The sequence below is a fragment of the Mustelus asterias genome, chromosome 1 (assembly GCF_964213995.1).
Source record: "Mustelus asterias chromosome 1, sMusAst1.hap1.1, whole genome shotgun sequence".
NCBI classification, from domain to species: domain Eukaryota; kingdom Metazoa; phylum Chordata; class Chondrichthyes; order Carcharhiniformes; family Triakidae; genus Mustelus; species Mustelus asterias.
The window spans coordinates 35,368,802-35,383,646 of NC_135801.1; the positions used below are offsets into that span (position 1 = coordinate 35,368,802).

At 45.8% G+C, this 14,845-nt stretch overlaps 1 protein-coding gene across 1 annotated transcript in view; it reads left to right on the plus strand.

Annotated features, from left to right (window-relative positions):
* Positions 1 to 12,626, plus strand: part of LOC144483369 (NEDD4 family-interacting protein 1-like) — a 380,432-nt gene extending 367,806 nt beyond the window's left edge. Inside the window, exon 6 of the mRNA XM_078203892.1 lies at positions 12,589 to 12,626. The gene's annotated coding sequence lies outside the window, so the exon portion shown is untranslated. The remainder of the gene's footprint in view (positions 1 to 12,588) is intronic.
* The last annotated feature ends 2,219 nt before the right edge of the window (positions 12,627 to 14,845 follow it).

Below are 14,845 nucleotides of genomic sequence, written 5' to 3' on the forward strand. Positions count from 1 at the left end.
CTGTTGTGAAATGAGAAGAACAAATGTTCCCAGGAGCAGGCTGAGGGTAAGAGAGTGGGTTTTCTGACTTTAATTAATTATTTATTTTTTCAGTTAATTTTGGGTCTAAAATCGGAGGTTTTTTTCAAAACCGGAAGTAGGGCCAGGAGAGGCCTGGGGAAGTTTTTGGAGGGTTTAAAAGCGCACCAGAGTATACAGCGGGCAGCATCGTAGCGGGGAGCAGAGTGAGTGGGAAGTTGAGTGAGCTGTCAGGGCTTTGGCTCACAGGGCTTGGACGAGCAGGGGTGAGTTTTTGTTTCCTTACATTCTTATTAACTTTTCACTGTCTTATTTGACATAAAGTGTCCAGTATGAGTGTGAAACCAGTGTGTTGTTCCCAGTGTAGGATGTGGGAGGTCCTGGAGGCATCTGGCCTCCCGGACATCCACATCTGTGAGGGGTGTGTCGAGCTGCGGTTCCTGAGGGACCGTGTTAGGGAGCTGGAACTGCAGCTCGAGGATCTTAGGCTGATGAGGGAGAATGAGGAGGTGATAGACAAGAGCTATCATCAGGTGGTCACACCAGGGCCACGGGAGGAGGCCAAGTGGGTGACGGCCAGGAAGGGTAAGGCTAGGGTGGTTGAGAGCACCCCAGTGGATTTGCCCCTGCACAACAAGTACTCCTGCTTGAGTACTGCTGGGGGGGACAGCCCACCTGGGGGAAGCAGCAGTGGCCGTGTCTCCGCAGTGGAGTCCAGCCCTGTAACTCAGAGGGCTAAGGAAAAGAGGAGGAAGGCGGTATTAATCGGGGACTCGATGGTGAAGGGGACAGACAGGCGTTTCTGCGGAGGTAGGCGGGATTCTCGCATGGTGGTCTGCCTCCCTGGGGCCGGGATCCAGGATGTCGCTAGTCGCGTCCCGGAAATCCTGAGGTGGGAGGGAGAGGAGCCTGAGGTAGCGGTACATATTGGTACCGCTGATGTGGGTAGGAAGGGAGAAGGGGTCATGAAAAGGGACGACAGGGAATTAGGGAGACAGCTGAGAAAGAGGAAAGCAAAGGTAGTAATCTCAGGATTACTGCCTGTGCCACGGGAAGGTGAGGGCAGGAATGGAGTGAGGAGGAAGATGAATGTGTGGCTGAGGGACTGGTGCAGGGGGCAGGGATTCAGGTTCCTGGACCATTGGGACCTCTTTAGGGGCAGGGGTGATCTGTATACAAAAAACGGGTGGAACTTGAATCACAGGGGGACCAATATCCTGGCCGGTAGGTTGGCTAAGGCTACTGGGGAGAATTTAAACTAGATAGGTTGGGGGGAGGGGAGCTAGAAGAGTTGACTCGGATCAAGGAACTAATTGATGGGGGGGAGGATGCAGGGGTAAGGGGAATTACAAAATTAATGGTAGAGGAGAGGGTGCAAGTGAATGAAGGCGGTAATTTAGATAAGGGAGTAGAGGGAGAGGGTGTTCGCGACTCATCAAAGCGGGTCCAGATAAAAGCTGGAATAAGGACACTTTGCCTGAATGCACGAAGCATTCAGAACAAGGTAAATGAGTTGATGGTGCAAATCAGCACAAGTGGGTACGATCTAGTGGCCATTACAGAAACGTGGCTGAAAGGTGACCAGGACTGGGAGATGAATATCCAGGGGTATCAGGCGTTTAGGAAGAATAGACAGGAAGGAAAAGGTGGTGGGGTCGCGCTATTAATAAGAGATAATATCAGGGTAGTACTGAGGGATGACATAGGCTCTGAGGAACAAAACGTGGAATCATTATGGGTAGAGATGAGGAATAGTAGAGGGAGAAAGACACTAGTAGGTGTGGTATATAGGCCCCCAAATAATAATGTTGAGGTAGGGAGGGCTATAAACAAGCAGATAAGGGATGCGTGTAAAAACGGAACGGCAATAATCATGGGGGACTTCAACATGCACATTGACTGGCAGACTCAAGTCGGTAAGGGTGGAATGGAGGAAGAGTTCTTAGAATGCTGTCGGGATAGTTTCCTTGAACAGCATGTTACGGAACCGACGAGGGAACGAGCTATTTTGGATCTGGTATTGTGTAACGAGGTAGGTAGAATTAAGGATCTTATTGTGAAGGACCCTCTTGGGTCTAGTGACCACAATATGGTCGAATTTCTGATTCAGATGGAAGAGGAGAAAGTTTGGTCCCAAACCAGTGTCCTCTGTTTGAACAGAGGGAAATATGATAGGATGAGGGATGAATTGGCTAAGGTAGACTGGGAGAGCAGGCTGGCAGGTAGGATAGCTGAGGAACAGTGGAGGATTTTTAAGGAGATCCTTTTCAGTTCTCAGCAAAAATATATTCCAGCAAAAAACAAGGATTGTAAGAAAAGGGAGAACCAGCCGTGGATAACGAAGGAAATAAAGGAGAGTATTAAAATAAAAACAGCTGCGTACAGAGTGGCCAAAAATAGTGGAGAAACAAGTGATTGGGAAAAATTTAAGAAACAACAAAGAGAGACTAAGAAAGCGATAAAGAAAGGAAGGATAGACTATGAAGCTAGGCTAGCAATTAATATAAAAAATGATAGTAAAAGTTTTTATAAATATATAAAAAGGAATAGAGTGGCTAGAGTGAATGTTGGACCCTTGGAGGACGAGAGGGGGGAGTTAATAGTGGGAAATGAGGATATGGCTGAGTCTTTAAATAAGTTTTTTGTGTCGGTCTTCACGGTGGAGGACACAAATAGTTTGCCAAATATTAACGATAGAGGGTTGGCAGCAGGAGAAATACTTAATACAATTAATGTTACCAGAGAGGCAGTGCTGGGTAGACTAATGGGACTGAAGGTGGACAAGTCCCCGGGTCCGGATGGAATGCATCCCAGGGTATTGAAAGAAATGTCAGAGGTAATAGTGGATGCGTTAGTGATTATTTATCAAAACTCGTTGCATTCTGGGGTAGTGCCGGTTGATTGGAAAACGGCTAATGTTACGCCGCTTTTTAAAAAAGGCAGGAGACAAAAGGCGGGTAACTATAGGCCGGTCAGCTTAACGTCTGTAGTAGGGAAAATGCTGGAATCCATTATTAAAGAGGAGATAGCAGGGCATCTGGATAGAAATGGTTCGATCAATCAGACGCAGCATGGATTCATGAGGGGAAAGTCGTGCTTGACGAACATGTTGGATTTTTATGAAGATGTGACTAGGGCGGTTGATGGAGGAGAACCGGTGGATGCGGTGTTTTTGGATTTCCAAAAGGTGTTTGATAAGGTGCCCCATAAAAGGCTGCTGAAGAAGATTAGGGCACACGGAGTTGGGGGTAGTGTGTTAAAGTGGATTGGGGACTGGCTATCCGATAGGAAGCAAAGAGTCGGAATAAATGGGTGTTTTTCCGGTTGGAGGAAGGTAACTAGTGGCGTGCCGCAGGGATCGGTACTCGGGCCGCAACTATTTACCATTTATATAGATGATCTGGAGGAGGGGACGGAGTGTAGGGTAACGAAGTTTGCAGACGACACAAAGATAAGTGGAAAAGTGAATCGTGTGGAGGACGGAGAAGATCTGCAGAGAGATTTGGACAGGCTGAGTGAGTGGGTGAGGATATGGCAAATGGAGTATAACGTTGAGAAATGCGAGGTTATACACTTTGGAGGAAATAATAACAAATGGGATTACTATCTCAATGGAAACAAATTAAAACATGCTACCGTGCAAAGGGACCTGGGGGTCCTTGTGCATGAGACGCAAAAGCCCAGTCTGCAGGTACAACAGGTGATCAAGAAGGCAAATGGGATGTTGGCCTATATCGCGAGGGGGATAGAATATAAAAGCAGGGATGTCTTGATGCACCTGTACAGGGCATTGGTGAGGCCGCAGCTGGAATACTGTGTGCAGTATTGGTCCCCTTATATGAGGAAGGATATATTGGCATTGGAGGGAGTGCAGAGAAGGTTCACCAGGTTGATACTGGAGATGAGGGGTTTGGATTATGAGGAGAGGCTGAGGAGATTGGGTTTGTACTCGTTGGAGTTTAGAAGGATGAGGGGGGATCTTATGGAGACTTATAAGATAATGCGGGGGCTGGATAGGGTGGAGGCGGAGAGATTCTTTCCACTTAGTAAGGAAGTTAAAACTAGAGGACACAGCCTCAAAATAAAGGGGGGTCGGTTTAAGACAGAGTTGAGGAGGAACTTCTTCTCCCAGAGGGTGGTGAATCTCTGGAATTCTCTGCCCACTGAAGTGGTGGAGGCTACCTCGCTGAATATGTTTAAAGCGCGGATGGATGGATTCCTGATCGGTCAGGGAATTAAGGGTTATGGGGATCAGGCGGGTAAGTGGTACTGATCCACGTCAGATCAGCCATGATCTTATTGAATGGCGGGGCAGGCTCGAGGGGCTAGATGGCCTACTCCTGCTCCTATTTCTTATGTTCTTATAAGAACTAGGAGCAGGAGTAGGCCAGCTGGCCCCTCGAGCCTGCTCCACCATTCAATAAGATCATGGCTGATCTTTTCATGGACTCAGCTCCACTTACCCACCCATTCACCATAACTCTCAATTCCTTTACTGTTCAAAAATTTCTCTATCCTTGCCCTAAAAACATTCAATGGGGGTAGCCTCAACTGCTTCACCGTGCAGGGAATTCCACAGATTCACAAACCTTTGGGTGAAGAAGTTCCTCCTCAACTCAGTCCCAAATCTGCTCCCCCCTTATTTTGAGGCCATTCTCCCCAGTCCTAGTTTCACTTGTCAATGGAAACAACCCCATGCTTCTATCTTATCTATTTATTTCATAATTTTATATGTTTCTATAAGATCTCCCCTCATTCTTCTGAATTCCAATGAAAATAGTCCCAGTTGTCTCAGTCTTTCCTCATAAGCCAACCCTCTCAATTCTGGAATCAACCTAGTGAATCTCCTCTGCACTCCTCCAGTGCCAGTAAATCCTTTCTCAAGTAAGGAGACCAAAACTGTATGCAGTACTCCAGGTGTGGCCTCACCAGCCCCTCATACAGCTGCAACATAACCTCGCTGCTCTTAAACTTCATCCCTCTAGCAAAAAAGGACAAGATTGCCATTTGTCTTCTTAATTACTTGCTGCACCTACAAACCAACTTGTTGTGATTCATGCACAAGGGCACCCAGGTCCCTCTGCACAGCAGCATGCTGCAATTTTTTCGCATTTAAATAATAGTCCATATTGCTGTTATTCCTACCAAATTGGATGATCTCACGTTCACTAACATTGTACTCCAATTGCCAAACCCTTGCCCACTCACTTAGACTATCTATATCCCTTTGCAGACTTTCAGTGTCCTCTGCACACTTTGCTCTGCCACTCATCTTAGTGTCAACTGTGAATTTTGACGCACTACACTTGGTCCCCAACTCCAAATCATCCATGTAAATTGTAAGCTATTGCGGTCCCATTACTGATTCCCAAGGCACACCACTAGTCACTGATCGCCAGCCAGAAAAACACCCATTTACCCCCACTCTTTGCTTTTGCTACTTGAACAAGTTCCACTTATTCTCATGTGAATGTATTGTATTCGCAGCGTGGTCTGTTTAGGCTTTTGTCTTGGTTTTACACTCATCATGTAGCTTTTCTTTAACTCTGTATTGGACATTACAGTCAGAACCCTGGATTAGCATTCATGGGGGGGTCCCATGGTTTAACAATTTGTTTGATACTATTCACTTTGTCAAGACCAACATTGCTGATTCCTGACAAGCCAACCCTGCTTCTGGGTACATTTTTTATTCAATCGTGGGCCACGATTATCCTTGGCTAGGCTGAGAGTCAACCACATTGCTGTGGTTCTGGAGTCACATGTAGGCCAGATCAGATAAGGATGGCAGATTTCCTTCCCTAGAGGACATTAATGAAACATCGGGTGGCTCTGAATTGGAATCGAAGGAGAATTTTCCTGTCATTTTGCTTCTTACCCCCTGGATTTGGCACTTTCCTTTGTCTCATCCTTTAGAGCTATGCACTAAATTGGTATAAAAACAGAAAGGGCTGGAAAAACGCAGCAGGTCTGGCGGCAGCTATGGAGAGAGAAACAGAGTTTGTGTTTTGAGTCCAATATGTCTCTTCTTCATAAGAGTCATATGGACTCGAAACAGAAATGTTGGCTGGCATTTTCCAGCCCCTCCCGCCAGTGGGATCTTCAGATCCTACCGTAGGCGAACCACCGCAATGGGTTCCCCAGCAGTGCAGCTGGCGAGCAATGCAAATGCCCAGAAAACCTGCAGCAGGAGGTCGGAAAATCCCAGCCGTTAACTCTGTTCCTCTCTCCACGGATGCTGTCTGACCTGCTGAGCATTCCCAGCATTTTCTATTTTTGTTTCAGATTTCCAGAATCTGTGGTATTTTGCTTTTATTTGAGTAATAAATTGGCTTCATGGTTTCCACTGCCTGAAAGACCCTGAGCCATTCTGTTCACTTTTGAATGACTAATCTCCATTTACATCCGTGTCTGCATGTTCTTTTTTGGATATACAACTCTTCAAAAAGCATTTCAACCACCCAAACATGTGAAATCACCCTTCAGAACAATTAAATTTACCTCATCATGTTTAAGGTTTAAAGTTAGGTTCATGTTCAGTTAAGAAAGATTTAAATTCTTTTTTATCCATTTCATCAATTTTCTTGGTTTCTTTTTGCCTTTTTAATTTCCACTGCATTCGAGCTTCGTTTAATTTGGTTCTAGCAACAGCCAATGCCTCCGCCTTTTGGAGATTTAATTTGCAGGTGATACAAAGTTGGGTGGGAGGGTGAGCTGTGAGGAGGATGCAGAGATGCTTCAGCATGATTTGGACAGGCCGTGTGCGTGGGTTTATGCATGGTAGATGCAGTATAATGTGGATAAATGTGAGGTTATTCACTTTGGTAGCAATAACAGGAAGACAGATCATTACTTGAATGGGTGTAAATTGAGAGAGGTGGATACTCAGCAAGACCTTGGTGTTCTCGTGCATCAGTCGCTGAAAGTAAGAGCACAGGTACAGCAGGCAGTAAAGAAGGCAAATGGTATGTTGGCCTTCATAGCGAGAGGATTTGAGTATAGGGATAGGGATGTTTTACTGCAATTGTATCAGGCATTGGTGAGGCCACATCTGGAATATTGTGCGCAGCTTTGTTGTTCTTATCTAAGAAAGGAGGTCCTTGCAATTGAGGAAGTACAGCGAAGATTTACCAAGCTGATTCCTGGAATGGCAGGTCTGTCATATGAGGGGAGACTAAGTCAGTTAGGATTATAGTCATTGGAGTTTAGAAGAATAAGAAGGGATCTCATGGAAACTTATAAAGTTCTAACAAGGTTAGACAGGGTAGATTCAGAAAGAATGTTCTTGATGGTGGGGGAATCTAGAACTAAGGGCCAAAATTTGAGGATAGAGCTGTTGTCGGTGCATGCTTGAATGGGCTGAATGGTCTCCTTCTGCACTGTAGGGATTCTATGATTCTAACTGAGGTCAGGAGAAATTTCTTCACCCAGAGGGTGATGAATGTGTGGAATTCACGACCGCAGAAAGTAATTGAAGTCAAACCATTGTCTGATTTCAAGAAGAAATTAGGCATAGCTCTTGGGGCTAAAGGGATCAAGGGATATGGAGGAAGGAAGGTGGATCAGGATATTGAATTTGATGATCAGCCATGATCATAATGAATGGCGGAGCAGCTCAAAGGGCCGAACGGCCTCCTCCTGCTTCTGGTTTCGATGTTTGTATGTTTGAAGAATATGCATCCTTCCTTGCAGCTAGTACTGGAGTCAGCTCTTTCACTTTCCTTCATAGCATGCTTTTCCCTCTTTTCTATCATTAGTTTTCAGTACTGTTGCTATCCGCTTTGCCTCATCTTATCTTTTTTGTATTTTTAATTTGGATCGTTGGACATTCGGGGGGATTCTCTGGCCTTTCCGCGGTATGTTTCTCATGGCAGGATGGTGGCAGGATCTTCTGGTCCTGCCGCTGTCAATAGGATTTCCCATTGGCTGAGACCCACGTTGCCAGGAAACCCGTGGCAGGGGTGCACTTTCAGTGAGACCAGATCCTGCCAGCGTGCACATCCGGAGAATTCCGGCCCTTATCTCCAACTGCCTTTTCATTCTCTGCCTGATTGTTCAATTGCCGAGACAGAGTACAGAAATGAGATCGAGAATTGGTAAACTGGTGCGGCAACAATAATCTCTCCCTCAATGTCAACAAAACGAAGGAGATTGTCATCGATTTCAGGAAGCATAAAGGAGAACATGCCCCTGTCTACATCAACAGAGACGAAGTAGAAAGGGTCAAGAGCTTCATGTTTTTAGGCGTCCAGATCACCAACAACCAGTCCTGGTCCCCCCATGCCACCAATATAGTTAATAAAGCCCACCAACACCTCTACTTTCTCAGAAGACTAAGGAAATTTGGCATGTCAGCTACGACACTCATCAACCTTTACAGATGCACCATAGAAAGCATTCTTTCTGGTTGTATCATAGAGTCATAGAGGTTTACAGCATGGAAACAGGCTCTTTGGCCCAACTTGTCCACGCCGCCCTTTTTTTTTATAACCCCTAAGCTAATCCCAGTTGCCCGCATTTGGCCCATATCCCTCTATACCCATCGTACCCATGTAACTATCTAAATGCTTTTTAAAAGATACAATTGTACCCGCCTTTACTACTACCTCTGGCAGCTTGTTCCAGACAATCACCACCCTCTGTGTGAAAGAATTGCCCCTCTGGACACTTTTGTATCTCTCCCCTTTCACCTTAAACCTGTGCCCTCTAGTTTTAGACTCCCCTATCATTGGGAAAAGATATTGACTATCTACCTTGTCTATGCCCTCATTATTTTATAGACCTCTATAAGGTCACCCCTCAGCCTCCTACGCTCCTGAGAAAAAATAGCTTGGTATGGCTCCTGCTCTGCCCAAGACCGCAAGGAACTACAAAAAGTCGTGAAGGTAGCCCAATCCATCACCCAAACCAGCCTCCCATCCATTGACTCTGTCTACACTTCCAGCTGCCTCGGCAAAGCAGCCAGCATAATTAAGGACCCCATGCACCCTGAATATTCTCTCTTCCACCTTCTTCCTTCGGGAAAAAGAACAAAAGTCTGAGGTCACGTACCAACCAACTGAAGAACAGCTTCTTCCCCCCTGCTGCTGTCAGACTTTTGAATGGACTTACCTTGCATTAAGTTGATCTTTCTCTACACCCTAGCTATGACTGTAACACCACATTCTGCACTCTCTCATTTCCTTCTCTATGAATGGTATGTTTTATTTGTGTAGCACGCAAGAAACAATACTTTTCATTGATTATTAATACATGTGACCATAATAAATCATACCAAATCAAAATCAAATCCTTTAAAAATTAGCAGGCTGAGTTTCTGACTCGTTGGGCAAATCTTTATTTGAAACATTAATTCTTACAACAGGTTTACACACTGTCCTGGATTTCTTTAACTCACTCTGCATCCTGTACAATTTCAGCTGCAGCAGTCTTAGCAGACCACTGGAGACAGCAATACTGTATCCCCAGCTAAGTTGTTTCCAACAAGAATCTTCATCGGATAACGTCGGAATAGTACTCTCAGGAATAGGACCAGTAACCAAGCCACATTTTAAATTTAACTCATACAAAGGAGCTGGTAAACAATTTTTATCTACACACTGAATCAATCCCCTTTCATTCAGTGAAGCTTTTGGAGAGAAGGTGCCAACCTCAGTGACTGCACTGATCCTGTATCTCTAAGGGTGTCTCACTAGATGAACAAGGGGACGCTTCATCCTTAAGCAAAATGTCTCCATAACTTTCCATCACTGACAGGATGAATTGGATGAATGAAGGGGAGACTCCGTGTTTGCTGTGAACTTCACCAAGCAAAATATTATCACCTGGGGAATTACCCCTTGACTGGACAAATGTGAAAGATTTGGCTTCGAATGTCCAGCATTCAGCCTTCACATGCCCTTTCTTGTGACAAAGTAGCATGTTCAGACCCTACCAAATCTGCCCTTCGAAACTTCATTTCTATTAACCAAAGAACTGGTCTGCGTCCTTACCTGCTCATTCTATCTGGCCATCAGATGCAGGAAGGATGTTCCTGATGGTGGGGGTGTCCAGAACCAGGGTCACAGTCTGAGGATACAGGATAGACCATTTTGGACGGAGATGAAGAGACATTTCTTCACCCAAAAAGTGGTGAACCTGTGGAATTCATTACCACAGGAAGTAGTTGATGCCAAAACATTGAATGTATTCAAGAGGCGGTGGATATAGCACTTGGGGGTGAACGGGATCAAAGGTTATGGGGAGAAAGCAGGATTAGGCTACTGAGTGGACGATCAACCATGATCGTGATGAATGACAGAGCAGGCTCGAAGGGCCGAATGGCCTCCTCCTGCTCCTATGTTCTATGTTTCAATGTATCATCGACTTTCCTCTCATTCCTGTTTCCCTGGGAGGTTCCAAAGTGGGGCCCATTATTAATCTTATGAGTTACCTCATTATTGTCTGCCAATATTAGAGTTTCTTATTTTATGACTTTGTGGTCATCCCCAAAGGGACACTATTTTTGAAATCCTCTGCCAACATCATCAAAATCCTATTCCACCTTTACTGACCTTCATCATCGATCGAACGCCATTTCACTTTCCCTGGCAAATTCTACGCATGTCTCGTCCGGTCTACTTCTCAGACCTGGGCCTCCAAAGCTATTCATGTCGATATCCAGATATAAAACAGCAAAAGAAAACATAAAACCTTGTTTGCTTAAATATTAAGAAGTTTGAGTGAACCAGTTTTCCAATCTCTGGGTTCTATCCTGGAATAGAAACATAGAAACATAAAAGACAGGAGCAGGGGGAGGCCAGTCGGCCCTTCGAGCCTGCTCCACTTTTCATCACAATCATGGCTGATTGTCCAACTCAATAGCCTAATCCTGCTTTCTCCCCATAACCTTTGATCCTGTTCGCCCCAATTGAGGCACGGATTTTGTGATGATCCATTTCCCAAAATAATCAAATTTACTGAAAGACTCCCCCACCCCCACCCCTGCAATGAAGAAATTAGCAACAAGATTTTATGTTTTGAAGCTTGTTTTAAAATGATTCAGAATTAAATTAACAGTTTAAATGATAGCTAAATACAAAAAGATAAATTTCACTTCAAATTGTCAATACAAGATGGATACATATGCCTTACAGAAGCACAAGCAATCACATCAGACTTGCACAAATATGGTGCTACGTAGCTACATAGTTCCACAATGTGCTGCTCTCTTTTCTTGCAGTGTAGGTCAGGAATTCTATCCAACAATAGCTTTCACCTTAAGAGTTTCATACGTACAATTATCCTCAGCAAGGCACACTTCTACAAACCCTCTCTCCCTCTGAACATAGAACATAGAACATTACAGCGCAGTACAGGCCCTTCGGCCCTCGATGTTGCACCGACCAGTGAAACCAATCTAAAGCCCATCTAACCTATACTATTCCAATATCATCCATATGTTTATCCAATGACCATTTAAATGCCCTTAATGTTGGCGAGTCCACTACTGCTGCAGGCAGAGCATTCCATACCCTTACTACTCTCTAAGTGAAGAACCTATCTCTGACATCTGTCTGGTCATAACAGCTTTCCAACTGACCAGCCAATAAAACCCTGGTTCACAGTTTGACCACTTCTGGTAAAACACCCAGCTCTGCAGCATGTCCTAGCCAGTCACGCTGTTTTTGAGGCTTTCTACTTTTATTTAGCCAGCTCGCCTCTCGTACCTCCCATCTCCTTTTCTACCAAACAGAAAACTGACCTCTTCCTGAGAGAAACTTGCTTCTTCTCTTCACAATACACTGGGGTGTTCTAATTTCTAGCCAGGATTTTCCGCTCCGGTTCACGTCGGGTGGGTTTGGCAATGGGAGCAGAAAATATCACGAGAAGTCCAAAGTTGTGTTTTATGATGATACGAAAGCATAACACGAATGTTCAACATTGGGAGCCTCATTAGAATAAATGATCATGTAATTATCAAGCCCATACACAGGAATCACCCCCCCTCAACATCAAAATATCCATCCATGACGGCTTGCTGGCAGAGCGGCGTGAAACACGACTGGTCTCAGAAGGTGCGCACCCAGTGAGCTGGCCTCCCATGGGAGCTCAGGTGCAGCACTCAGTGGGGGAGTGGCTCCTGCCTGGGCAGTGCTAGGGCAGGACTGGTGGGGGTGGGGGGGGGCACCTAAGTGAACTGGGTTGCTAGCTCTGAGTTGGGGCGGCCTTTATTAATGGTTCCCAGATTGCCGAGTGTCTACCTTGATGGCGGGGTAGGCGAATCAGAGGCTGCCCCACTAGCAATACTTCATGGGACCCCGACTTCAAGTTTTATCCCCAAAGCACTGCCTTTCTCGATATTGGAGAAAATCCCAGCCTCTATCTCCACCTACTTGCATTTTGCTCTCTGCATCTCTCTGCTGCTCTCTTTCTGCCTCACAACACCAGGTTAAAGTCCAACAGGTTTATTTGGTAGCACAAGCCACTAGCTTTCGGAGCGCTGCTCCTTCATCAGGTGAGTGGGAGTTCTGTTCACAAACAGGGCATATAAAGACACAAACTGTCTTTATAGGCCTTGTTTGTGAACAGAACTCCCACTCACCTGATGAAGGGGCAGCGCTCCGAAAGCTTGTGGCTTGTGCTATCAAATAACCCTGTTGGACTTTAACCTGGTGTTGTGAGACTTCTTACTGTGCTTACCCCAGTCCAACGCCGGCATCTCGGGGCACCTCATGGCTCCTTCTGCCTCCCAGTCTCCTATCTATCATCTTTACCAGTCACTTCTTTGTTTACCTTCTCCATGTCTGGTCACATGGGTTTTGTATTGTAACTTCCTTCCTTCTGATGCAGCTTCCAGCTTAACGTTTGCCAGGTCACTTGGAGCAGTACTGCTTGTTATCCAAGAAGATTACAACTGATCCTTTTACAATTAATGCTAAACTCTTAAAAGTCTTTTGCAAACACTCTTAAGAACAATTACAGATTCTCTAGACATTCTTTTTTTTTAATTACAAATTTTCCTTACTGTACTCCATCTGGGTCAAACATTGTTACACATAAGCGCTTAGCAGGGATATTATTAAGGCAGGTGACCACCTGTATGTAGTTCATACGTTCTCCCCGGGCCCTATTTTACCATTTTGATTCTAAGTGTTGGGCGGACTTGAAACTGGGAGTGTTTCAGATCCAACTTTTAGACCCGTTCTCAGGCGCCCCCATACGCACTCTGCCTGAAAAATATCAGCAATTCCCCCGAATCGTGCTGTAGAAGCTTGTAGGCGGAGCTTAACACGCCTGAAATCCTGCAGTTCCGATTGGCGTCTCCAACTGCGCATGCGCAGGAAAAAGAATGACAGAATGCTGCTCCCCAGCCTCATCGCTCCCGGACCGGATAATGCCTCCCCTGCCCCTCACAGACATTGCCCCACCCCCACAACAGTACTGACCCCCTTATCCCCCTACCCCTGCACCACCCAGACCGATCACGGCCCCCTCCCCTCCATCCCCCCCACCGATCTCAGGAAAAGTGGCACTGGACCCCCCCACCCCCTCCTCACCGATCTCAACCAGAAATCCTTTGGACCCACCTTCCTCCCCCACCGATCTCAAGCAGAGAGCCGTCGGTCGCTCGGCACTTACCTCCTCACTAGGTGGAGCGCCCAAATCGGACTTTTGTAGAGCTTGTCTGTTTCGTGCCGAATCTGGATGGGCGAACGTAGTGGTAAAGGGGGAACCGCTGGTGAGGTTGGGCGTGCAGCCCATTAAGTCAATTTAAATGCATGCAGATGCATTTAAATGGCCGCCGCACCCGTTTCGGGCACACTCCCGATCACGGCCATTTTCGGGCCTTGGTAAAGGGGGAACTGGCGTGGAGGCGGGTGCAGATCATGTCACTCGCCTCACGCCCCACTTTATCAAGCTTTTACACCCGAAAACGGGCGCAACTTGATTGTAAAATCGGGCCCGGTGTCGGCATCGGTTTCCTCCAGGTGCTCTGGTTTGTCCCCACAGTCCAAAGAAGTGCGGATTAGGTGGATTGGCCACGCTAAAAAAAATGCCCCTTAGGATCTGGAGAATTAGTAGGGTAAATAAGTGGGGTAACGGGGATAGGGCCTGGGTGGGATTATTGTCAGTGCAGGCTTGATGGGCTGAATGGCCTCCTTCTGTATTGTAGGGATTCTAAGTAAACCTGCCATCCTTCTTCCACATTCTTTTCCCTAAAACATTGAGATTAAGCGTGAGGAACTAACTGTGATAAATGTTCTTGTAATGTATTGCAAATTACAGTGCAGTGAACCTGCACTAATAAAATTACAGAGGAACAAAAAACCTTCGTACAAACACCACTGAGGTAGCATGACTGGGGCACAGAGGGCAGAGAGCTTGTCAAGTCAACCTCATGGGATTTTTCTGGTATCAGTCTTGTTATGTATACACAGCAAGTTGTCAGCCCCGTTTGGACTTGCTGACGGAAGCTCGCTGTGAGGAGAAAATAATGGCAGCTGCAGCTTTTACAGGGACTGATTCATTCGTTCTAGGCTGAAAACTGGAACTGGCAGAACAACAAAGGATCACCATTATTATCAGGTGTTTCTTCAAGAAGTGCAGCTCCAACTGCTGGGAAACTCCAAGGCAGCTGCCTCACAAGAGAAGAATAGTCGTCTTTGGCAAGAGATGGCAGGCATAGTAAATGGCGCAACAGTTAAAGAGGCAGATAGATAATATCAAAAAGCTTCAGAATGTTTGCCAAGGTAAAGTATTTAGTATGGGCAAAGTGTGCATACAATAAAGTGTTAAATCCCTCGGCTGCATGTCATGCCATCAAAAGCAGTTTTTTTCCAAACAC